This window comes from Suncus etruscus, chromosome 15 (genome assembly GCF_024139225.1).
Source record: "Suncus etruscus isolate mSunEtr1 chromosome 15, mSunEtr1.pri.cur, whole genome shotgun sequence".
Lineage (NCBI taxonomy): Eukaryota > Metazoa > Chordata > Mammalia > Eulipotyphla > Soricidae > Suncus > Suncus etruscus.
Window position 1 is genome coordinate 68,914,837 of NC_064862.1, and position 27,574 is coordinate 68,942,410.

At 42.3% G+C, this 27,574-nt stretch overlaps 1 protein-coding gene across 1 annotated transcript in view; it reads right to left on the reverse strand.

The window, feature by feature from the left end:
* The window catches only part of GALNT17 (polypeptide N-acetylgalactosaminyltransferase 17), a 421,732-nt gene that overhangs the window by 339,307 nt on the left and 54,851 nt on the right, over positions 1–27,574 (reverse strand). The window lies entirely within an intron of this gene.

A 27,574-nucleotide genomic window follows, 5' to 3' on the forward strand; every position in this document is an offset into this window, starting at 1 on the left:
GCACCGCTGAGGAATGAGCTTGGCTGTGTTCTGAGGGGGTGGTGGTGGTTGAGGGTGGGAGTTCTCTACATGTTCCAGCAGAGACATTTGCTAGATTCCATTTCCACAAGGACGCACATAAAGTGCTGTATTTTAGTGAGTCAATTAACAGATGATTTATGACTAAATAACTTCTAAATGAAAAGTCTGTTCAGGGGAGACACTATGTGAGGTGGCACCTGCAATCAGACCAAGGCTGGTGGCTCAGGTACTGAAACAGCAGCATCTGGGAGCTCCTGCACCCCTCATCGCTCAGCAAAGGGCACCCAAGACTCCAGGGCATCAATTGTAAAAGCACAAACTACTTTCAAGGTAATCACTTCCTTACTGACCTTCTATAAGAAGACAGATAGTGACCTAAAGCTTCTGAAATCCCATAAGTTTATCAGTTATCCTGTGGCCAAATATCATTAGGAGACTTATAATTGGAAACATAGGTTGATCATTAGTTTTTAATTGAAAATCTTTAATTTGGATGGCAGGTCAAGAGCATACGACATTCAGCAGGAATTTTCAAGAATAAATAAACATACTTAATTGGTTCCTTCAAGGTAAAGGTGACATTTGAACGATGAATGAGAAAGTAATGCTTTCCAAAAGAAAAACTATTTCTATTGGAGAGGCATTTCGAAAATGGATGTTTGGAAATGTTTCCATGATTAATGATTTGTGGCTGAAATGCTGTAATTTGATTTATAAAAACTCATATCTGCACACTTCAAAAAAACTTGGAAACGGGTTTCCCTAGGCTTTAAACTGTCTTCTGAATGAAGAATTTCAGCAGGTTTTGAACCCATTTGTTACTAATATTAAAACACAGTACCTTTCAGTTAGTTTGCAAGAACAAGTGGCTGACATCATGAGAAATGGAAATTTACTAGCAGAATTTCAACAAGAACCTTTGCATAATACATGGCTAGGATTGAAAAATGAGTAGCATAATTTAGGAAGCACTACCACATGAACTTCTTCCCCTTGGATCCACATATTTTCTTATGATAACTCTTCAACTTCTGAAAGCAAGACTAAGTGAGTGTAAGTGAATTAAAACCAAGCACTTCAATTACTGGATCACAAAGGGCTTAATCAAGGTTTTGAAACTAATGGCAAATATCCCCTAAGACTACTCTCATTGGAGTCTGGTTAAGGATCTTTTAGTAGGGAAAGATGCTTTTGTGCTACTAAATACAATAAATAAAAGTAACTTATAATTTTCATGGGTTTGGAGCCACACCCAGCAGTCCTCATGGTTTACTCCTGGCTCTGTGTTCAGAGATCATTCCTGGCAGGGTTCAAGGGCCCATTTGTGGTGCCAGGGATGAACTCAAGTTAACTGCTTATAAGACAAATGCCCTCTCCACTGTACTATCTCTCCAGCCCAACTAAAATTTTTAATTCCACTTTATCATTTTACATATGATCCATTAGAAGTGTAATCCATGCATATAATTGGTAAGTACACAGGTATGCAAAGAGTAGAGTGTGCTAAAAATTATTCATTGATAAGGAAAATCCAAATATTGTTGAAAGCACACAAGTCTTTCAGTGAAGAGACCATTTATCACATGACTCAGAATGAATGAGAGAAAGAAAGAAATGCAAACATGCTTTTAAAGAACAGAGAGCTGAAGAGAAGCAGCACATTATAAACAAAGTAATGGGGCTAACTGTGAAAAATCTGTGTTCAGTCTATTCTTATTGGTGTTATTTTGGCCTTCTCATGCTGACAGTGCCCAGGATTCATTATAAAACAACTTTATTGAGGAAAGGCACAATTTTAAACACATACAGGAAGTATGCTCAATCCAGATAATGCTGGTTTTTAAAGCTGAGACTTAATACATAGAAATAGGAGGTGCAGCAGGAAACATTACCAATACTACCTGTTATATTTTCCTCATCCTATAAATGAACTCCAGTCTGCTCAATTTGCTTTGTTGGTTTCTCTTGCTCCTTTATCATATAACTAGATGTTGTGACAGGCTTGGAGGTTCACACGAATACTTACTGAACTCCGCCAGGCTGCCAGGCTCATAGGGCATCTATTACCACAACTTCCCATAACAAAATTTGAAGGCTCTGGGGAAGCAGCAGGAAAAGAGCAAATGACAGATCTGGTACCTCTACGTACCCTGATCCAGACAAACACCACCTGAGTATATGCTTGCCTCCCTCAAAAAGCCTCTACCCAAGATTAATAACAACCTGTGGAGAAAGGCGAGGTGGGATAAATCAACTCCTGATGCATTCAAGTTCAGAAAAGTCTGGAGAAGCATGTGCAAAAACTACTGTAAAATAGTAGGATACCCATATCACAGATGACAAAACTTAAGCATCAGTGTTGTCATTAAGCATTAGAGCAACTAAGAAGCTCTTTAAGAAAGGAAAAGCCGTCACTTCCACTTTCACATCCAACATTTCCCTGTGCTGCAGAGATTCCCAGTCCTGACATGCCCGTGTCTTTCATCCATATGAAATTTATGGTATAGAAGGCATCAAACATTAAATTTTCTTTTAGTGATGGCTGGTATATACCCCACATGACATTCATCATCATAATTTTAATGAATGGCTGATATGCAGTGATTTGATGTATCATCATCTAAATGACCATTCCTGTTCTTTAGGTCTCCAGCTTGTATCCAGACTCTCCACACTAAAGGCAATGAGGGAGTCGGCATTTCCATGCACATGGCCCTGCTACTTACAGATTGATGGCCCCAGGAGGAAGTCCCACAAGGTACATTACTAGCTCAGAAGGTATGAAATATAGTTATGCCTCATGAGATGTACTTCCAAATAGCTTTCCCAAAGTGTGATTTCGACTTTACAAGGCCACCAGCTACTTGGAAGTCCAGGCAAAAATCCCAAACCATATTGGACTGCAAGTATTTCTTTGCCAAAATACAAGTTAAAAAGTCCTGCAGATATCACAGTCCCCACCAGTCTTCTACTGTCTTCCTGTTTTTTACTGAGAATTGTCCACAGTTCTTTAAAAAATTCCCATCTTTAGAAAATGAATTTGAACAGCGAATTTATATAGATGCCTTCATTTTATTATTTCTATCCCATGTCCATCAGAAAACCAAAAAATCTAAACTCAATGTATCTCCAGAATCCATGAAATAGTTCACCTTCAGAAACCAGTGTACAAAGGTAGGGGCCTCAGAGTCTCCTTTCATGGCTAAGGAGTGTTTGTCCATGTTCATCCAGGTTAGTGCTGCTACTTTTTAGCCTTCTGCTACCGCCACCTTTTCAAACAGGACAGGATATTTGCTTGGAATGTCCAAATAGGGTGGAAACCCCTCACTTCACATCTTGGGTAACAGGAGGGCCAACTAAACTGGCACAGTCTGTCTCACTACACTGAGATGCTTTTTAAAACAGTTCATAACCCTTGCATACATCTCTAGAACTGTTCCCCCCCATCCTCCTTCCATGCCACAGCCAGTGTTCACTAGAGACATCCTAAGCTCCAGCCCATGGCCAAACACCCACAGAGGAGGGCAGAGAAGTGGTGGTTCTCTAGATTCAGAATGTAATGATCATTTTGCTGTTTGCAAACAACAAAAATATATTTGGTGACTCCACAGTGGGCTATGGTGCAGATTAATTGCTTTTCACTACAAACACCCATTTCTTCATGGAGGTCCTTCCCCAACAGCTGGAAATTTGGGGGGCTGCCTTCTAACTCCAATTTGGCCATGTTGGGAATCCCAATTCCTATTCTAGACTATTCTCATGAAGTTTTCACTTCTGTGCTTGACTCATCCTCACCACAAACCTGAGCGAATTTTCTGAGCACTCTGACAAAGGCTGAGTCACACAGCCCTGGGACCTTGTGAAGAAGTCCTAGAACATGTTCATTTTCACAGGAGTCTGGCATGGCCTCCACCTTTGTGGGGAATCATGAGAGAGCTCAAAGGAAAGATGGAGTATGAGGAAGAAAAGGGGGGCATTAGATGGTCATAGCACTCTGGTTGGTGGGCAGGAGGCCATGTTAACAGCTTCATCAACATAAGGTCTTGCTTGACGACCCAAGAACGACATGCAGGAATGTAGGCCAGATGATCTAAAAGATTCGACTAAATCTAGGAGTTCATGCAGAAAGAAGATCTAAAAGATTCCTTCCATATCAAAAACCCCATTAATCCCAGAAGGCAGGCAGAATCCATCAGATCTCTTAGGTGTTCTGATCACCACATTACTGGGTATTTATTGCATCAAGTGGCAGGTGCCTGGCAGATAGAAATGTGGGTACACAGCCCAAAAGAACCCTGTCTCCTACCTTTCCCAGTGTCCAAGATGATGTGAAGAGACCTGTGATGTGGCCATTGAGTCACACTCTTGACCAAGTACCTGATCATCCACAGTCCCCCATTAAATATGAGTTTCCTATAATGAAAAGGCTGTACCTATAATAGGGGAGGGGACACCTAACACCCCTGTCACACTAGATTGGAGGACAAGAAAGGGAATAATGACACATTTCCCCCAATGAGTTAACTTACCCAAAACTACTTTACCAGAGCCTTCACCAGAAAGAGGGAGAAGGAAGAAAGTCCTCCCCACTCATCTCCTTGGAAATGTTTATCTGTCCGGAATATGCAAAGCAGATAGAGCAAAGAAGTGCAAGCCACTCTCACCATCTGAGGCTCTAGCCTGGGAAACAGCTACCTGTGTCCCAAGTGCCTTCAGAAGACGCACTGGGCATCTGTGAAGATGTCTCAGCTAAATATAACGGATGTCCTCCAGGCTCAGCGAGGCGCTGGGCAGCGCATGAATCTTTGTCTATTTCAGGCTCTTCCCTGGGTACCAAGACAGTGCCTTGGTGAGAATCCAGAAGACTAAGTGTGCTTTTAATGTTGCATTCTCCCAGGAAAAAGTGGGAAGTGTCACTTCTGTGTAACTGCGAGGCATTCTTTTATTTCAATCTGTCCTTGGTGCCTTAAAACACCCGAACTTAAGAAAACTGAGTTTTAGCTCCCAGGGATTCTGATGTAATATAGGACAAAGATGACAGCTTATTTTTCATGAACTCTGCAAGCAACCATTTCCTCAGACTCCAAAGTCACTTATCACTTTGCTCTTGCAAGAGTAATGATGTAAAAACATTTTTTTTCTAGCTCTACACAGTACTTACTAAATGGAAAGTTTACATTTCTAAGTGTGAGCTAGCAAAGTTGTTTTATTTTAACCTGTGAGCAGAGCTGATTCTCAGGATCAAGCTCCTCTGGATCCCAGGTAAGGCCCACTATGGAGAGGAGGAATTCTGGGGTGAAGCCCTTGCCTCACCTGGGTAAGGCTATGTACACTTGGGTCTGAGCTCCTGTCCTTGTCCTTGATGAAACAACCACTATAATGGAACAGCTTAAAATTACAGTGATAATAAAAAAAAATTGCAGTGATAATCTCCCAGTTGGGGGACAGAAAAAAAGGGGTACACCTTTGCATGGAGGCTCTGGCTGGTGCAGACAGCTTCAGCATCAGCCCAGTCAGGCTGTTGCCTCTTCTGAATTCTCTGCATGGGGAGGACTGATTTCTCCTCCTGGCTCCCTCATACTCTAGCCATTGTCCAATAGGATCTCAGGGAGAGTGAGGGAGGACACCCCCACACAGTCACCATCTCTGTATCACTCTGTTTCTGAGAGTGTTACCATCACTTGTGTGCACTAGGATTTCAAGAGGATATGATGCCAGGGCCGGGTTACAGAAGACCACACTGGAGACCATCACCAAGATGGTGTGTAGCTGATGCTGGTGGGATTTCACTTTACATGGAATGGAATATTTCACTGAAGGGAATAATAAACACTGCCCCAAAATGCACAGACAAGGGCCACCTGCATCCTCAGTGTAACTACTTTCTCCATGGACTGAATAAGATTGATATGATGGAGCTGCTAATCCCAGAGAACTTAAGAGACAGAACATAGACTAGAAGTATCTGCTGCACCCCCAAACCAGCACCAATCCCATATGGGGAGGAGAAAGAGAAGGTCATTAATCTCTTTTGATCATTGATGTTTTATTAAAGTTTCAGTAACATGGTGACAGCAATGTTCCCATTGCTGTACTGATCACCCCAAAGTGCCTGGTCCCTCCACCACTGTGTCTGTATCACCTCTAATCCTTCTCTTTGTCTCCCCCAATTCATACTCATGGCTCTATACTCAAACTTTTGTGATCCAAGACTAAGAACTTGTCAGCATTTGATACTATCCCTGGTTTTGTTTCTTTACAAATCACAGAGGAGTGAGATGATCTGGCATTTGTCCTCCCTCTGGCTTAAGTTGCTTAATACACATGATACCTTCCACTTCCATCCACTTTGAACTGATTCCATCCATCATTTCTCTCCCCTCCATGTACTATTTTACCATATGTCTCTCTCTCTCTCTCTCTCTCTCTCTCTCTCTCTCTCTCTCTCTCTCTCTCTCTCTCTGTGTGTGTGTGTGTGTGTGTGTGTATGTGTGTGTGTGTGTGTGTGTGTGTATAAACAACTCTGTCCACTCATCTGTATTTGTTTCCATATCCTGGCTGCAGTGAACACAAGTGTGCATATGTCTTTTCAAATTCATGTTTGTGTGTTTGGGGAAAGTCATTCCTGGTTCTTCCTTGTAAGCCTCTCCCCTGCTGCCTGCTTGCAACAGAGAGATTAACTGTCCCTGCCCTGTGTCAAGAGCTCCCACCCAAGGAGCTGTCCAGCTTGGCTGTGTTTGGTAGATGAGTTGTGGGTAAAGCAGAGGAAAGCCACCATGGTCAAGGGATTAAGCCACACCCTGCAAGTCAGTATCTATCCCTAAGAAAGTGGCTGTTTTGCTCCATTGACTAGAGCCCTGACAGAATCAATTTACTACTGAATCTACCTCTTAGGTGATGTGAAAGTAGGAAAGGTAGAAAGAGACGTCCCCTGCCATACCCCCATCACACTGAAGGACAACACTCCAGGTTAAACTTACCACAGAATAATATCACTGAATAACTTACCACTCTTAAATGATGTGAAACTAGGACAGGTAAAAAAGGGGTGCTCCAGGGGCTGGAGAGATAGCATGGAGGTAAGGCATTTGCCTTTCATGCAGAAGGTCAGTGGTTCAAATCCCGGCATCCCATATGGTCCCCTGTGCCTGCCAGGGGCGATTTCTGAGCATAGAGCCAGGAGTAACCCCTGAGAGATGCCAGGTGTGACCCAAAGACCAAAAAAAAAAAAAAAAAAAAGGTGCTCCCTATAACACTCCCATCATACCCAAGAACAATATTCCAGGGCAGGAGATGGTACAGATGTGAAAGTGCCTATTTTGCACTTTCAACTGGGTTGAAACTGGTTGACTGGTTTTGCACAGTCAACTGGGTTCTGTCCCCAGCACCATATAGGAGCATTTCCAGGAGCAATCCTGAGCACAGAACCTCCTCTGAGCACAGCTGGGTTTGACCCTCAGCCCCTAAAATGAAAAGATCCACACTCCTAGTAAGGTAAACTGAGGTCATAGAGACAGGATAAAGCATGGTAAACACACTCTGAAGTCCCTAGGTTTCTAATGAGCTCCAACTCACTACTAAACACCTGCTTAGTGCTAGAACCCAAAAGAATAAATTTTTCTGTCCTGCTCCAGAAGAATTCTGAGGCCCCTCTGAGCTTCCACCTTAAGAGCAAGTGGAGAAATATATGGAAAGAAGGGCAGAGATGTGAGCAGGTAACAGATGCATGGCTCCCACCTTCCCGAAGAAGGAATGGCTATTAGATTAAGAGTGAGAACAAACAATAAAGTGATTTTAAAGGGTTTAATTTGCCTGTAATCCGATGAATTGGGGCATTTCTGATTCACTCCCATGCCTCAGACCTTGCCTCCTACTCCCTATCAAAGAACGTGCCAATGCATCTGCCTGTGCCCTGCCAGGGAGGCAGGAGGAAACCTGGTTCTGGCAAGCAAGGCATGCAGTTCTGCCAGGGCAGCCACAGCCCAGACAAAGAACTGTGGTGCCTTGTCAAGGACGCTGGGTGAGCCAGAGCAAGCACAGAGCATTTCGGAGCATGAAACATGCATCACTTCTCGCCTCCCCCCCTCCCACAACCTAATAGTTTCCAGGATGTCTTGTCCCGGCAGGGCCATTAGCAACTGCAGCAGGTGCTGATTTTGTAAAGGCTCTACAAAAATGTGAAAAGGGTCAAGGGCAGATGGGCTAGTAGGAAATGGGGGCTGGCAGTTGTTGGCCTTGGTGCAGGGCTTTGCTGTTGCTCTAATACAGGCTGCAAGCAAGGCCTGTGGGTTCCCTCGGTGGGCTGGGGGCTCTTTGCTAAAGACAAAACAGTGACCTGGCTCTCCAGGAGAGATGCAGACAGTGAGGGGGCAAAACAATGCCTTCATCTACTTGGCAAAGCAGGTCGGGGAGACCCATCAGGAGACGAGTGCACTGATATCAGGACAGGTGGGCAGAAAGGGACAGGTGGGAGATGTGTTCTCCTGGGCAAGAGCCACTTTCCATGCTAGAGTCTGAAATAGGTGATGGGATGTAGATAGAAGCCCAGCCTCTTTGGAAAGAAGACTAACAATCCTTTTTGTCTTATTCTGCATTTCTGTGTCAAAATGAATTCTATAGGCACAGTCCTGTGGAAGGCCTCATCTCCGCTCCCAACCCCTCACCATCCTGGACAGAGATTTCTCATTTCACCCGTCATTTATTCCAGCAGTAATTCCATCAGAGACACGTCAGGTCTTTAGCAAACAAAAACAACAAAAGGAATTAGTCTGTTCTGAGACTTAGGAGGTAGGGAAGCTTTTGTCTGTACATACACAAGAAGTTGATTTCCCTGGGCTGGACCCAAGATCATATGTGGAAGGGCCTCGCCTACGCTCCAGTGAATCCCAGATAGCAGGAGACCCCCAGGGTCACACAATAGGCTGAAAATACCAACGGAGACCTGCCCACCTGTTTCCCCGAACCCCACAGCAGTCACCCTGGACCCTCTGCCTACTACTGCAGATTCTTATTATATGAAGCTCTAAATGCACCAGACTCCAGGGATGTAGTGAGGATTTGTTCCAGAATGTCTGACTGGCTCATGGAAGCTATATGGCTCCCTGCACTGCTCCCCCCCCAACCCCAGGACTCAGAAGAGAAAAAGAGGCTGTGTACATTCTAAGGGAGAGGATGGGAGGGTTCAACATGTGGGTGCACACAGACCTACAGCATTTAGAAACTGATGCCTATACTCCAAGGTCCATGGGGCAGCAAATATGATTAAATCCAGGCCAAGTCAATGGTACATTGAAGCCATCTCACCAGCTTGGCTGAAAGTATTCTTGGGGCTAAGAGATAGGATAATAATTAAGGCACTCATGTTGCATCCTGCCCACCCTAGTCCAAATCTGTCACCATATAGTGTTCCCCAAGAACTACCAAGGGAGCACTCCTGATCACAAAGTCCAGAAGAACACTTGAGCAAGGTCAAACGTGGCCACAAACCACCCAAAACTTAATAAATAAAAATCAAATTTAAACAAAAAAGAAAGTATTTCTTTTATTTAATAGTTCTTTTTCAGCTATGCTCAGATGCCTCACTCCTGGCTGTGCTCAGGGATGCCTCATGGCAGGCTTGGGGGAATATATAGAGTGCAAGAAATAAACTCAGGTGGGCCGCATTTGAGGCAAGAGCACTACTTGACATCAGCCCCAAGAAAGCCCCTTTAATACCAGTCCAAAGAAAGCATTCAGATCCTACTTCTCTTTTTGTTAACTCACTATCTCTGGCCACCCTGGCTCCATTTTCTGGTGGTAGGGAAACAGCCAGAGCAGACAAACCTCCTACTCTCTCCCTCTACCCACTCCCTGCCTTCTCTCTGCCTCTCTGGACTGGATCCCTCCATATTACATTGTCTCCTCCAGTCACTCCAGCAGACAGGCCTTGGTTCAGTCAACTGCAGAGCTAGGACACATGCAGCTGCCTCTGTTCACCTTGGATTTTCCTTTTGTCTGCTGTCACCCAAGGTGACACCTTGCTTTGGCTAAACTGTGGCTCCAAGACCTTCATGGTAACCACTCAACAAAGGCCTAGCCTCCAGTTGCAAGTAAAATCAGGTTGTGAAAACACCTGTTGGACGAGCCCTCAGGGACAGGGGCAGTTGGGTGACACACTCCCTGGCTGTGCACTCCTTACATACACTCAGCTTGCTTCCTCAGAGCCAATTTACCTAATTTTATCTTGCATGGGTACAACTCAGGCTCAGCACAGCAGAGCCTGTGGCCAGCTTCAGGGTTGGTAGCTGCTCAGTACAGTGGCCAAGAAAAGGGTTAGAAAACACTGACAGCTGGCCTGGGACTCTCACTGGGCCATTGGTCCCACCCACTGTGTCAAGCAGTCAAACTGGCCATGGGCCAGGCAGAGGCACATCCCAGGGCATTCTTGGTCAGGCAGCCCTGGCTGAGCTCTCCCTCCTACTTGGATTCTTGGGGATTCTTTTGGGTCTTTGCTACGATAGAAAATGTCACCCCACTCCCAAAGAATCAGACCTCACACAGCAATACCCCCTCAGAAAAGACAGGAAGGTACTGCTGATGCCCTTTGCTGACATATCCTTCATGTCAGGACCAGAACTAAGCTGCATTACAGACTAGCTCAGCAGAAGGAACATATTAAGGGTGAGCTACTGGCCACCAGCGCACAATAAGGGCTTTGTGGGGAGATGAAAAGACTATTACTGGCCAAAAGCTGGCTCCCAAAGACAAGTCCTGATGTCTGGACCTTGAAATATTGCCTTACTGGGGCAGATGTCATCAAATCAAGGATTGTGAGATGCATGTGATTTGGGTGAATCAGACAGGCCCTGAAAGCAACCAAGGAGCCTTATAAGAGGAGAAAGCAAATTTGGAAAAAGAGAGGGAGCAGACATGAGAGGATCAGAAATGCTGGGATCCATGGGGCTCAAGCCAAGGATTGCCCCCAGGTAGAAACATAATTAAAGTATCCCCCAGAATATGCATGGGTATCAGGGTCCGGCCGATATTTTGATTTCAGTATCATAGTACTGATGCAATGCACAAGAACACATTTCTGTTGTTTGAAGCCACTGTTTTAGTGATAAGCAGTGATGGTACCTGCAAGAAACAAACACAGAGGAAGAAAGGCTCCTAGATGAGTCAGGACCAGGTCTCTTTACTGAAACCTTCCCTTCCCAGCTCGGTCCCAATACACATGTGCATATGTATGCATATATACTCACATTCATCACTCATGTACACGCCCCTCATTCACATACATATGTACTCACATATATGTTCATTCATATTCATGTTCGAAGCACACTCAAATTCATATACAAACGCATCATTCATACACATATTCACACACAGTCATTACATATACACTCACACACACACACACACACACACACAAGCAAGCCTCTCCTGAACCCCTCATTTGCAGTAGTCTAAAAAGGGGTCCTTGCAGCAAGTCTGTGCTCTTTGTTACCTTCTTTGTTGTACAACTCTGAACACTCCCTACTTACACATTGAAAAGGAGCTCTGGCAATAAGGCCTTCAGTGAGCCCCAGAACGGGAGCATAGTGGCCACAGGACCCAGACAGAGGAGCAAGGCACATCCGGCCAGCAGAATCCTATGCTTTGTTGAGTCCATGTGCTGGAACAAGGACTCAGGCTCACTGAGCCAAGCATTCAATGTACTTTTCAGCAAATCACTCATAAAAAATTCATGGCTGCAGCTGACCCTCATTAGAATGTGTTTCATTAAATTAAAACATCAATCCCAGAAATATATGTTTGCTTAACAGGCAGAAATGATTTGGGAACCTCATGCTGCACACCATCAAATCAAATCAAATGGTGGGAGCAAAGGCAATGAAGCCATCAGGCAAAGGGGTGAGGAGTGAGAGCAGGGGCTCCTGCCAAAGGACTGTAATCATGGCTTATGAAAAAGGCCCAAAGCTTCCCAAGTATGTGGGCTGGCCGCGCAGCAGGCTAGGATGAGAACTGCACACAGAGCAAGTACCCAAGGGAAACAAATTGATTGCCTCAAGTGACAGATCCACCCTGAGCACCCCCAGGAACCTGAGCTGTCCTTCTGAGACCCCCTTCTGAGATCTAAAGGCAGATTCTGGGAAGCTCTCACAGAAAGAGAAGAAGACGCCAAACACAGTTCCTTCCATCCAACATGACAGACCTAGGAAGGTCACACAAGGTGGTGAAAACTTCTAGCTTAGGAAAGGGAAGTGCAGAACACCAGAGAAGGCCAACGATGCTCTCCTTCCTCTAGGGGGCACTATTAGGATCAGGTCTCTCTTGATACCATACTTGCGTGAGACTGGAAGGTATCTCTAGCTGCCTGCTGCAGAGGAGATGCAGTGTAAACAACGTAGGAAAGGAGAGCTCCCAGGCAGTCTAGGCCTGATGCTTCCTGGACTGGCCTGAATTGGGTGCTTACTTGCAGAGTTCTGCTTCTCACTTGGGGTTCATTAGCTACATCTCACAGTATGAGGTATGATGAGAGGGTAAAGAACCAAAGGGCAGACCTTGACAGCCGTTTCCTCAATGACCCATGATTGGGAGGTGAGGCTTTCCAAGTAGAGTTGGGATCTGAGGGTAATTTCTGTGTTGACCTGATGGTTCAGTGCTCATCCCAGGGCTGTAAGCCACCAAAGCCACAAGGTCTTTGGAAAGCCAGTCATAGTTGCTCAATTATTGAAGGAGCAACTCATCATATTTCACTCATTTGGAAAGTGGGGCTCCCAAAGGTCACCAGGGTTATATATGCTACCTTCTGTTTTCAATTATTTTAATATAATACTCCTATGAGCATAGATTTATTTTAGAAAAAAATAATGAAAAGTACCCCCCAGGGGCCGGAAAGATAGCATTGAGGTAAGGCATTTGCCTTGCATGCAGAAGGACGGTGGTTCAAATCCCGGCATCCCATATGGTCCCCGAGCCTGCCAGGAGAGATTTCTGAGTGTAGAGCCAGGAGGAACCCCTGTGCGTTGCCAGGTGTGACCAAAAAAAACAAACAAAAAACAAAAAACAAAAAAAAAAGTACCCCCCCAAACTCTAGACTATAACTTAACTTTTTATATGCACAGCTGCATAATTGTTACAATATACAATCATACTGTAGTTCCTGTATATAACTATACAGTAAAACTCGCTTTCATTTTAGCCTAAAAGAGTATCATAAACATCACTTTGTGTCAAAAACCTATATCAACATCATTGTTTAATGACTGAACAGTGTACTATTGCACGAATGTGCCATAATTTACTTAACCAATTGCCCATTATTGGTCATTTATGCCACATCCTATTTTCCTGGAGAGTAACAACACAGCAATAACCCTCTGGCACATTCCATCCCTGTGTATGCACGGCACATACATGCATGCGCGCGTGCGCGCGTGCACACACACACACACACACACACACACACACACACACACACCTGCTGATTTCTTTGAGATCATTTTCTAAGACAGAATTGCTTGTTCCAGGCAGCCTGCCCCACTTTTTGCAATGTACTTGGGGAAGTTCTTATACAGTGTAAGAACTTATACTAGGCCTGATTTGGTGGCGAAAACCAGCATATGTCCTGTGTATTGACTAGACTCAGTTCTGACTATAGAGAGGAAAGCTGAAGACATAATAGCCCCAAACACTGCACATGTCAATGAAATCACTTTGAATCTCATCTCCACCATCATGACAAAAAGTGTTCGCCAACCTAGAAACAAAATAGGATCTACTTGTTACAGTGTAATATAAATAAACTAAAATTATTATCTTTTATTATTTATTATTTTACCAAAAATTCTTATACATTTCAGGTAGCAAAGCATAATTTCCTAATAAAATTGTAATATTAATTAGGCAAGTAGATGCCAGATAAACTGGAGCATCTTTCCTTTGGCAATAGACAGAATATTTTTATTCAGAAGCTGGAAAGCCAAAAGAGGTCAGGTGTGAAGTGTCCCCCAACAATCAGTCAAACCCAAGGCCCCACTGTACTGGTCCTTCTCATCTCTTCTTGCCTCTGCTGGCTCAACCTCAGCTTCATGCATGATCCCATCACCATATAGGACATGGTGGCAAAATGGCTGTCAACACTCCAGTCCTGTTATTTCACATCATTATCCAAGGCAAGAGAAAACGTCTCTGGTGGCTTCAGTGGAAAAGAAAGAAGAAGCCAGAAGCCCTGGGAAGGGTTCTTGTTGGCTCTTCCAGACAAGGCTGGAATGTGCCGTGTGGTCTGAGCTGAGCTGAGCCCTGAACTGCAGTTAGGGCTGTGTCAGTTCCAGAGATATGGAGCTAAAAGAAGAAGCAACTCACATCGCTGCTCTGGAAGTAGGCTGTAGTATGTGCATGCCCAGTCTAGATGATCAGAGTTGCAGGCTAGACAACAACTTCACTGCAAGAAATGAAGACTACCTCAGGGTAGGACCTGGAGCAGTGCAAAACATCTCCATGAATGTGTACAGCCTGAGTTTGCTCTCCAGCATCACTCCTACCATCTTACTATTTTTTTTTTCATTTTTTGGGCCACAACTGGCAATGCTAAGGGGTTACTCCTGGCTATGCATTGAAGAATTATTCCTGGTGGTCCTCAGATGTCTGTATGGGATGCCTAGGATTGAATCCAGGTGTGCTGCATGCAAGGCAAGCTACATTACCCACTGCACTGGGTAATCTCTCTGGCCCCATCATACTGAGCTGATGCTTCCTTCTAAAATCTGAGCAAAACAAAAACAAAGAAAGTTAAATCTATTAATTAAATAGCATGAGCCTGGAGCAACTTATCATATCCCAAAATAAAAAAGTGTTAAAAATATATAAGTATAACAAAATTGAATGCAGTGGACAAGACACAGGACAAATTAAAGGTACTACAGACCAAGGCTCAGACAGAGGGAGCCTAGAGAGAGCCCTATATGCAGGGTCCTGTGGGCATCTTGGAGAGTGACATAAATGCACACCATGGACACAGAAATGTGTAAATAAATACACAGATAAATGAGGAGACAGGCCAATTTACTTCCAGAAGTATCCTAATCAAGGCATGTGGAATTCTTATGAGATGCTGACAGTTCCTGCAAGAAAGACAGCACTGGGTCTGCAGGAAGTTGCTGTGAATGGTGAGTAAAGATGGCGGGCAAAGGCCAAGAAGAAAAAGAATATTTGCACAGCCTCAAGGGTCACACCCTAAAGAAGCATCGCTAGCAAAGGAGTTCTCCCTCTCTAGCACAGGTTCTCTGAAGCTAGTCATCTTAAGCACACACCCTGTTTTAACATTCAGAACACACACCCTGCTTTCCCTAACCCCCTTACCCTGTGTTCCCTAAACATAGAAGCACACACCCCATTATAATACCCTTTCACATCCTACCCAATTGGCTGACAGAATCCACATCTTACTCTGCCTTACTCTCTCCTAATATAAATCCCTTTCCCACCTAAAGTAAAGAGGTTACTCTTCCAAAGTGGCTGGTGGCTGGTAGATACTTTTTTATGAGTGCTCTACTTACCTGAGATATGACTTTTACATCTTGGGATCTGGCCTTACCAGGCTTATTTATAGTTCTTTGCAGGGGGCTTGGTAGGTGCCCTCACCCATATGATGGCAATTATATTCATTATAGGAGGTGCTCGAGGGCATGCACTTCTGGTTTCTTTCCCCAAATCCAAACCCTCAGTCATTTCAGGAAAAAAAATGTCTATCAAGCCAAAGTAAGGGACTTGACAAAGCCCTGCTCTTCAAAAGTACCAAAGTGACCAATTCCAGGAGCTCTAATTTAGTCCAGGAGACTGAGGAAACTTTTGACAACTAAATATTGTGTTGGTTCTAGACTGAGACTCCAGATCAAAATAAGCTCCAAGGCAAATCCATTCATACCCCTGTACTAGGAGCCTGGCCCTGTCAGAACTCACAAAACTGGGCAGTGAATGACCAGAGTAAAGAATGAGTAGGGCACAGACCTACTGAAGTCACGGCATTTGGGGTCACAGCACAGCACTAATCTCTTCGCACCTGGTGGAGTGCGGGCTTTACTCCTGGCTCTGTACTCAGGAATCACTCCTGGAGGTGCTCAGGGACCATATGGGGGGGCCAGGGATTTAATTGGGGTCAGTCACAGAAGACCTTTACCCACTGTGCTATCCTGAGGCCCCTGGGCATTAATCCCAGAACAGTTGTGATACTGAATTAAGGCCACACAAATCATCCTGTTCAACCTTGATCACTATTTGGAAGACAAATTTCCCCCAAGATACTGGGTGGAAAAGCAGCAAGTCTGAGATAAATAGGGAAGGGAAAGTGATGTGACCCACAGAGGATTGTATAGCGCCTGGTATAGAAACATTGCAGAAAAAAAAAAAAAGATAAAAACAGGGGTGATGAGGAGTTCAGAAACAAAGGACAAGACCCTAAGATCCTCAGGGAACAATCAAGAAAAGAAGAGGCAGGTGAGGCAAGGTGGCCCCAGGGAGGGTACAACACAGGTCCCCAGGGGCATCTCCAAGGAAAGAGCACCCGAGCACCAACACAACAGAACAACAGAAACAGCAAGCAGGATCCTGACGGCTAGGAACAGGAACCCAAACACAGGAAAAGCAGCCCTATAGGACCAAAGCACCATTGGGGATACAGCACACGGGTGGCAGGGAGGTTATAGACCCAACCATGACCAGCCCCACCAGGGATAGCAGTGTCAACCAGTAGGGAATCCATGGCTTTGGAGTGGGCACAGGAGGAGAGGAAGCACATGAGGTGGGTGGGACATCAGGGATTACTTCAGCACCCTCACTCCTCAGACACAGTCCTGAAGGATGGGCAAGAGGTCAGCCCAAGGCTCCCACTGAAGGACTGCTCAGTGCAAACATGTTCTCAGTACTCATGTGAGTTCTAAGGTAGATTATTAAAAATATCTCACAAAGAATAATCAGGTGTTTGTCATGCAGACTGTGTGTAGGTTATCTCTGCCCTTCCAGGACCATTGGAGATGCTTAATCAAAGACAGGCTGTGCTGAGATTATTGCCCGTAGTCCTTTAAATAATTGCTGGCCCTTCCAGACTCAGAGCAACTTTCTGGACCTCTGTGTTTTCATTTTATCACTGAAGCATAAGAAATCAACTCAGTGTTACAAACCACCCATTTATTACTTATACCATTTTGTGGTTTGATGATTGTGGGCAGATGGAGAATTATAGCAGGTTATCAAGCAGCTTTGATCAGCCTGGCACCTGGGCTCACTGCCCCTCTGGTCCTTTTCTCTCCCTATATGTTTTCACACTTTGGAGTGTGTCCTTCACACAATGGCCCCAGCAAGCAAGGTACACAGACCTTTGTAAGGAAAATGCCTAGTGGTTTATATATTGTTTCTGCCATATGCATGTCTGCAGCAGGTCATGGTCAGTGTGGAGAGTGCCACACCCTGGCAAGTGGCCCAAGGACCAGTTCTAGCAAAAGCACCACATCCGGCACTGCAGAAGAGTGGTGAGTTACAAATAAGCTGATTTTCAGGAAGCTTCATGTTCAAAACATACATGATCAAAACCTATAGCCCCACCAAGAAGGGATGTTTCCAGATATAAACAGAAGGTGTCCAGATGGAGAGGCACAAAACTTCATGGCCAAATTTGAACTACAAATGCTGAGCAAAGCACTAGGAAAGAGGCCAAAGGGGAAAGAAATACAAGCCAGAGCCTGGGGGGGCAGGAAAGCACCAGCCACCCCCCATAACCCAATGCTTGGACCTCTTTGGAATCTGCAGTAACAAGGCTATTCTTACTCAGTGTTACTGAATCAGATGACAAACAATGCAAAACAATATGGTCCAGAATTAAAGCATTGAAAATGTGCAAAAGCACATTTTAAAGGGCTACAGAAAATTGTAGCAAAAAAAAAATACAAACAAAACTAAAAATTTCAGAAGAAAAGCCTCCAATAAGACAATGAAAAAATCAAAAATGTGAGAGACAAATATTTGCCATTGAAATGCAGATAAGAAAGAACTAATTTCTAGAGTGTATAAACAATGCCTACAAACAGGGAACAGAGAAAAGGGGGCCTCAACTGCCAGGAGGCAACTTGGTTTGGGAGACCAACTGGGAATAGACTGCACAATTGAGCCAGGTCCACATCTTTACCTGAGTATTCCTGTCCTTGGGTTTTCTCTGTGGAGAAATATTAGACATATCACAAACAGCTCAACACAAGGAGACAGAAGCAGTCTTTGCCATAGGAGAACAAACAGAAACATCTGACAGTCCACGGGTAGCAGGCTGGTCAATAAAGAAGAGACTACATCAGGCTAGAAATAAAGTCTGTGCCACTGTGCACAGGTGGTCTGAACACCAGATCTCTAAGGCACGCTGTCATGCTGAAAGACCACACAAAGAATGCTGCAAAAAAAAAAAGCATAATGTCCTATTTATTGATCGTTTCTGAAAAGCATAAAGAAATACGTATTTGCTTTGATTCCTGGGTGCCAACTCTGCGGGGGTGCACAGAAACCTTGGAAAGAGGCTCAGGACAACAGCTTCAATGACAATTAGCACAGCAGGGCGGCAAGCATGAGTTTCAGGAAAGACTTGTTTTCCTCTAGGACCTGATCATTCAATTTCTCAATAACAGTGTATATCCCCACATACAAAAGGAACTAAATGACTAACAATGGGAAAACTAAACTGCTGTAAGCGATTTCAAATATAACAGCCCTTGATGGAAACAAGCTAATGGGCCTCATGAAAAAAAAAAGGAGATTCTCCTTCTGAGGCTGATGAAATACAGCTGGGCACTGATTTCAGAAGGCTCAGGAAACAAAATGAACAAAATGCAACTAAAATTGTCCATCCATTTCAGGTGCACTGTTATTCCCAGAAGCGATGGTTTAAGCCAAAATATACGTCAAGTAAAAGCAAGAAAAATTAAAATGATAATATGTGATATCTCTGTGTATTTGTGTGAATCACTATAAAGAGAAAAGTAAATAAGCAAAATATTAAAATCATTTCCCCAAACAATATCGCATAATATGTTCATATGTACAAAAAGGAAAAATGAAATTTGTAAATTTCAGATTTAGTGAAAACTCATATTACTCATTACTATAACAAATTAGTAAGTAAAACTACAATTATTTATTTAAATAAAGCAATCGAGAAATTAGAACTAAATGTAAGCATACATAGAGAAAAATGATAGACATTTTTTTCATGTGTAGAAATCCTTCACTTGGAACTTCTATGGTTTTACCTGTAATCATAGAAAAAAAAATCTCAGGATCACGTATGTTCCTTGATGGAATGCCGGAAGAGTAAATATAAACACCCAAAATTATTCCTGTGTAATGCTCCCAAAAATCAGATGAATCTGAATGTGAGCATATTTGAGTTTCCCATGGCCACTTCCTAAAATCTATACAGTCAAAACTATATTCTTAAAACTATGAAGCCATTGCATCAGACAGTTCAATGGGTTGAGCATATGCAAGGGGCCTGGATTCTATTCCCAGCACTACATAATCCCCTGAGCATGATCACAAGTGACCCTTGAACACTGAATCAGAAGTTCCCCTATACTACTTAATGTGACCTCATAAAAATGAATAAATATATATATACATATGTATATATATGCATATATATGAAGTTTGCTTTAAAATGTCTCAGAACAAATGAAGGCTATATGGGTTGGGAGAGGAATGAATTAAAAAGCTGATTATTACAAGATCAGAGAAGACCAAGGCACTTTCATGAGCTCATGGTGGCATATTAAGTAGTCTACTGTAATATGAACATTCTGTAATATTCAGAATCTTATATTTTATTAACATGATACAAAGAAGGTTAAAGTTATGAGAACAAGTTATTAGTCATTAGATAATACTAAAAACAGTTGGAGTCAGAGAGATGATAATAAAGGGTTTAGGTGTTTGTCTTGCATGTGACCAACCCTGGTTCAAATCCTGGCACTATATATGGTCTCCCAAGCAATACCAGCAATGATTCCTGAGCACAGAGTTAGGAGTAAGCCCTGAGCAACACCAGGTGTGGCTCAAAATAAAAAAAAAAAAAAACTAAAAGAAAAAAAAACTCTCATAAACTAAAAATGACACAATAGGCTCTTTCTTCTATAAAACACAGTAAAGTATAAGGCAAATAAAATAGAAAACTTAATTTTAACAGGTTTAAAATGTAAAAAAAAAAAAGTCAGGATATAGTAAATCTATTCTGTTGGCAGGGACCCAAAGCTGGCCAAAAGGGTGCCAGAGAATTGCACTTTGGAAACCAAAGTCAACAACTACCAAAATCAAAAGCAGTGTACAGGAAATAGATGACATCTATTCTCAAGAAGATAAAAGGTATCGGTAAAGAACTTAATCAAGATTAAATAGATTTAAAAGAAAACTATAATTTCATGAAAACACAATTAAGAACATCCTAGAAATGCATTTTAAAGCAGAACTGTTTCTACAAAACACCATCTCAGTGAAACAACATTCTGGAGAATGAAGTAGCTAAGAGAATAGTGAAGAAACTAGATATATAAGAGAAACCTTCTAATTTAGAGAAATCTATAAAGCTGAGGAACTGAATGATAATACAGTGTATATATTTGCCTTACATGTCAATGCATGCATGCATGGGTTCGATCCCCAGTATCCCATACAACCCCTCACACACTGCAGGAATAATCTCTAAGAACTGCCAAGTGGTGTCTTCAAAACAAAAACAAACTCCACAAAGAGCCTGGAAAGAGTCAATTTTTGCAGGTACTCAAAGCTTAGTTTGGGAATGAAATGGACTAATAATGTCCCTTTCGAGTCCAGAAGCAGAGAGGAGAAAATCAAGTTTTCTCCTGGGAAACCTCTCATAGGCCCAAAGCAAAGAACAGGCCACACTTAGAGAAATACAACAATTCAACACTAAAATTCTCTTCTTAATTTTTAGCAACAAAGAAAACCCTCAACAGTGGGGGGTGGACAGCACCCCTTCATTTGAGACATGGTCACTTGGTGTTTGAAAAACTAAGTCATAAATGTGTCTGAAGACTGAAAGAATCATTTGTTGACCCCACCCTTTTTCTCGCACAAATGACAAATTTTACTCCTGAAATTACTTCAAAGCTGCGATAGAGCTTAAATGCCAACTTCAACTAATAAATAAAGGATGCTAATGGCAAAGCTGCTGCTGCCACTCCTTGAGGAAGAAGATTCAGCACAATCACAGATCAATGAGAAGCAGATCAAGTATCATCAAAGACAAAGCTATCAAGAGAAAAAGAAAAATAGCTCCTGAGCTGCTTCAAGTTTCCATGAATTTAGAAATGAGGACAGGGGCCCAGGAGGAGAGAGAAAAGCCAGTGCCTTTTTTTTTTTTCAGGGAGGCCACAAAGTTGCTGAGCGCACAAGTGAAGGGAACCAGACACCGAGGAAGAAATGCAGCCTGACCTCACACTGCACTGTGAAATCTAGAGCAGCAGAAAGCACTAAGTTAAAAGCAAGCACGTGCTGGGGTCATGCCAGACAAGGAGTGGGGTCAGCCAACTGCAGAGCTGGGCTTCGAGGGCTCTGCCTGATAGTCCTGTACATCCCAGCTCCCTACTTGGCAATACTGGGGGCATCCTGAAAACCCGTGAACAAAGGCCTTGCAAATACACCAGTAGAAACCAACCTGAGCGACAGTCATAGCAGCAGGGCGCCAGCCAATGGGTCACTCTGCAGATCAAGTCACCATGTTGGACATCTCATATAAAAGTCATTTTTTAAATAAATCTTTATTTAAGCACCATGATTACAAGCATGTTTGTAGTTGGGTTTCAGTCATAAACAGAATACACCCCCCTTCACTAGTGCAACATTTCCACCACCAATGCCCCTCTCCTCCCCCACCCCTGCCTGTATTTGTAACAGTATAAAAATCATTTTTATTAGAAACCAATTGCTGGTTTGAAGTAAGCAGTTAGAAAAAACCTAAACAGGATAAGTGATTTTGCTGACAATATGGTTCAGAAACCATCTAGTTATCAGAAGAAAATATATAATAGTCATGTGTTTTGTTTTTTTAAAGAGGCTGGAGTGGTAGTCCAGGGGTTAAGGTGCTTGCCTTTTATACAGCCAGCCAAGGTTTGATCTACCAGCATTGAACATGGTCCCGGAGCACAGCTCTGAACATAGCCAGTTGGCTCTCAAAACAAAAAAGTAAAAAAAAAACAAAAAAACAAATAATAATAATAATTAAATATAAACAATGTCTTTAAAAGAAAGAACCCATGACCCAGAAGAATAGTGCAGGGCTCAAAGTGCCTGCCTTGCAATCATTTGGTTGCCTGTTCAAACCCTGGTGTCCCACCTGCATCCAGTATTATTTTGGCAACTTGCTGTCTGCCTGAGATTTCCCCCAAAGCACAAGCAGATTCCAGGTACATCAAGTGCACAGACAGGTGTGCAGAAGCATCACCAGTAGAGTGCTACCTTTTCAAGTGAGCAGCCACAAAAATCCCAGAGTGTGGTCTCAGGAGAGAGTATATGTGATCACTGCTATGAGCTCCCCCAAAGCAAGCACCACAGCCATAATCAGCATTTCAAACTAGCATGTGAGTTGCAGATAGCACTGTGCAAGCACCACAATGAAAGGAGTACACACCTCGGTGAGTACCACAACTCAGTGTGTGAGTACCACACCCTGGCATCCGTGCAGCCCAGATCATAAGCAACACCAACAAAGGGAAAGCAGCAGAATTCAATAAATTAGACTTGATAGAATTGGAAAGAAAGGAAGAACAGAAAACATCTGGGATTCCATAGTGATGATTTAGATGTCAAAAGGAAAATAAAATTTAGTCTATCAGGAAGTGACTCAAATGTAGCATCTAATAGAAAATAATCCAATTATTACAAAGGGAAGGGCAGAGGGTTCCAACTGGAGGAGTAAGTAAAATATGTTATAATATATTTCATAAATACATGAAAGTAAAGTTAAAATTATGCCCACACGTTTCTTAAAAATAAGCAAGTTTAAGATAACCATTTACTCCTTACTGAATCTGAGTTCAAATCCACTTAACAAATTTTATATGATCATTATAAAATGTTAAAGAAATTCTCAGACCTGAAAATCAAAGAAGCAAAACATGCTTTAAGACATAAACATCAATGAAATAAAGAATGCAAACTAATTGCCAATGTAGATTCACCATAAAATCACGTTGTCGGAATTTAGCAATCTAGTATACTCAAAGACAAAGACTTGGATCTAAATTATATCATTAAAGTGATTGAATTAATAGAGGGTTAGAACAAATTCAATAAAAGGAGAATGTTTTTCTTTTATAAGAAAAGACTATAATAAAAAAATAGCTCTCCATGCCATTCAGTATAGAAAAGTAATTATTATTGAAGCCTAATTATCTGATCATAATACAAAAGTACTTGTTAACAAAAGACAGATGGGGATGTTACATACAACCTGATTACTACAGTTAACAATAATGTCATGTTTAAAAGTTTCAGAGAATAGGTTTTAAAAGTCTACATCACAAAAAAAAATCATTACAAGCACACAGAGGAAGAATATCTACTAAACTTACAATGGTGATAATTTTTCAATGTATACATATACTAAATCATTATTACTGATCTAAAACTACTACAATGTAAAATGTCAGTTATACTTCAGTTAAAAATAGCTACATTGGTGGAAGACATAGAAGGCTGATAAAAACATTTTTAGAGTCATAAATAAAATAATGTTTCTTTCAAAACTCCAGCAAAACAAAAACATCTTAAAAACACAATAAAGAAGAGAAAATTCTGAGGGTTATTTTAAAATGAAATGGGGAAGACACAATGCCATCTGAGAATGGACTATGAAGTAATATGTAAAAGAAAGAAAAGTCCCCAACAGTGCTAGCCACACAAATGTCTTTATTTTGTTTTGTTTTGTTGGGGGCACCCTTGTAGTGCTCAGGGATTAGTCCTGGATCACTCCAATAGGACCTTATGTGGTGCTGACGATCAAACCTGGGTATGCCACATGCAAAGAAAGAGCCCTACCAGTGGTAAAGATGTCTCAAAGTCATATGTTTATCTATTAAGTTCCCAATTAAGTTTAAAATACCAAGTCAATAGGTAATTTAAGTAGATCAATAATTGGGGAAAACAAATACCAACCAAAAACCACTACACACAGACACATTTATTCAAAAGAAAATATTCTAAAATGTTTTGTGGCTGGTTTTTGTTTGGGCATTAGAAACAATGGTTCTCTGGTTCTGTGCTCAGGAATTATATTCTTGGCAAGCTCAGAAAACCATCTGGGGTATCAGGGATCAAACCTGGATCAGGTTCATGCAAGGCAAGAATAGCTGCTATATTATCTCCCCAGCCCCAACAATTCTGTAAAATCTGAAAGGCCAGCTCTGATCTTTAATATATGTAAGGGTTTTTATAAGCACTACAAAGTCATTCTAAACATAGGGGAAAAAAAGGTAGAAGATATGAAAATACATCGTTCTAAAATCATGGAATTGAGTAAGAACTAGAGACTTGAGGAACTATAGAGTTCTATTCATAAACACAACCTTCACATCTCAAGTTTATAAAACAGTCTTGGGCAGAAGTTCAACCAGCAATGTGAGTTTTAACCTCAGTTTTAACTTCACGGGGCTGTGAACAATAGAAAGAGCCCATTTGCTTCCAGTCCCTTAGTATGTCCCAGGTCATAGAGCTTCCAGTTCTAAAAGGCCATCAACATCTAGAAGGCCTTTTAGATATCACTTCTTTTTAACAGGTGACAAATCTGAACCAGAAGGATCAAGAAATTGGTCATTAAACTGCCAAGCCAGGAAGCCAGATTCAAACCCAGTCATCCCTCTCCTGCCTTCTCATGGTAAGTGTGAACAAGTAAAACCCTCAGTTTTTGTGTTATTCACAGGATCACAGCGAGGAGACTCACTTAAACTAGAATCCCACCCCAGTACTGGAACAGACTTGGTTTAGCAACCACGGGGCTCCCCTCTGCTTTGACACTCCTCAAGAGCAGGGTTTCACAGTGACAGCTAAACTGGACAAAGGTGGTAAGCCAAGAATTCAAAACCAGTGGCCTCTTCCTGTTCAAAATGTGACCATTTTCTCCTTACCATCACTAGGAGTGATCCCTGAGCACAGAGTCAGAGTTAAGTCCTGGTACAGGTAGGTGTAGCACCCCCCCAAAAAACAAAGCAAAACAAAAAGCCATCATCTTGGCCAACTTCAGTCTTGCCAGCTGCCACAAGGCTGGTACAGACATCATTCCGAGGTGAAAATGACAGAGCTAACGCATGCAACACATATATCATTGTCCCAGCACATGACTGTTTTCACAAACCACAGCTTTCCACACAGCTCTCCTACAGTGCCTCCGTCCATGCCCTGCCCAATGCCTATTTGTATAAGGCCTGCAAGTGAGGAATGGGATTGATGGTTAAGGGTTAAAGAAGAAGCTAATGTAGAATAATATTTTGTGACACATGGAATGATTTGAAATTTCAATTTCACAGCCCAAGATAAAGTTTTATTGGCACATGGCCCCATTCATCTGTTTACATGGAGCCCACGGCTGCTCTTGTACCAGCAGCAGTCATGTGGAGTGGTGACAGAGACCATATGGTCGCAGAACAGCACACTTTCTCTCCTCTCCTTTACAGAGGGATCTAACTCTCAGACAATGGTGGCAAGATAAGTAATTTGAAATCAATGAACCCTTCCCATGAATATGATATAAGTATAAATATATTCCTAGAAGCCATAGCATAACAGAAATACCAAATATGGTCATGGAGGATGGAGCAATGATAGGACATTACAAGCATGTGTGACTTGAAGACTAAGGATGTCAGTGCTAGGTAGAGATGTTTCACTTAGATTTGTCTGCATGGTTTTTGTTTTTCTTTTGTTTTTGATCAACAGCCATTGAAGATAAGGTTCAACCATTGTTCCATGAACCATAATATTAAAATCAAAAATTGATATTTCTTGGGGCCAGAGAGATAGCACAGCAGTAGGGTATTTGCCTTGCATGCAGCCAACCCCAAATGGACTCTGGTTCGATTCTGGTATCTCATATGGACCCCAAGCCTGCCAGGAGTGACTTCTGAGAGCAGAACCAGGAGTAATCCCTGAGCACCACTGGGTGTGACCCCCCCAAAAAAATAAAAATAAATTAAAAATAGAAAAGAAAAGAAATTTAGCTCCCATATGATCCAGCATATTACACCTAAAAAATATATCCTAGGAACACAAAAACACAATACAAAAATACTCTCTTACTCCTATGTTCATTATAGCACTATTTACAATAGCCAGAATATGGAAACAACCCAGATGCCTGACAATAGATAAGTGGCTAAAGAAACTGTGATACAACTACACAATGGAATATTATACAGGTTTGGGAAAAAGGAAATTATGAAATTTGCTTATACATGGATGGACATAGAGAATGTTATGCTGAGTGAAATGAGTAACAGAGAGACAGTTAAACACAGAATAGTCTCATTCATCTGTGGGATTTAAAAACAAAAGACAGTATGATGATAAAACCCAAAGACAATAGAGATGCAGACTGAATGACTAACCCATGATATGAAGCTTACCACAAAGAGTGATGAGCACAATTAGTGAAATAACTTCACTAACAACTATCATGACAATGAAAATGAAATAGAGAAATAAAATGCCTGGCCCAAAGACAGGCAGAGGTTGGGGGATGAGGGAAATGGGGAACATTAATGGTGGGATAGTTACACTGATAAAGGGTGGTATACATCTGGTGATTGAAACCCAGCTATGAACATTTTTGTAACTACAGTGTTTAAAGAAATTATTAAAAAAAATTTAAACTCAGCTATCAAAAATAACATACACTCAGTATCATCTGTAGTATCTCTTGGCAGCCAATCTGGTTTTGATCTTGGGCACCGTGTGTGGTCTCCTGTGCAAAGCAGATCCCTGAGCAGAGTCAAGAGTAAGCCTTGAGCACTACCAGTTGTGGCTCAAAGACAAAAAACAAACTATAAGTAAAACCAACAAAGTATGTACATCGGTCCATCTCAGAGCTCCTCCCACAGAGACAGTTCCAGATGGGTGTCCCTGAGAAATGTCCAGAAATCCTGCACTCCAACCCTCCATGCCAAGCAGCAGCTCTCAAGAATCAGTTCCCATTCAGAAGCATGGCAGTTCAGTTGAGTTTTGTCCCAAACCCTTCCCTAGACATGGGTAATGGTGACACTTCTTTAGGGAAGCAGATTGTTCCTGCCTTGTAAAGTCCTTGCTCAAAGCAACTTTTTGCCTCATTTTTCTCCTAATCCTGCTGTCCACAAAGTCCTAGGACCCCTTCTAGCCAATATTCAAGAAAAAGTGAAATATGACATCTGCCTTCTAGAAGATTGAAACAAATAAGTGAATCCACTCCATGTAAGAAAAGAGGAGCACTAGGGATGTTGAGGGTGACAGTCATGAGATTACAACCCATCAAAAATAAAAATTTAAAGAGAAG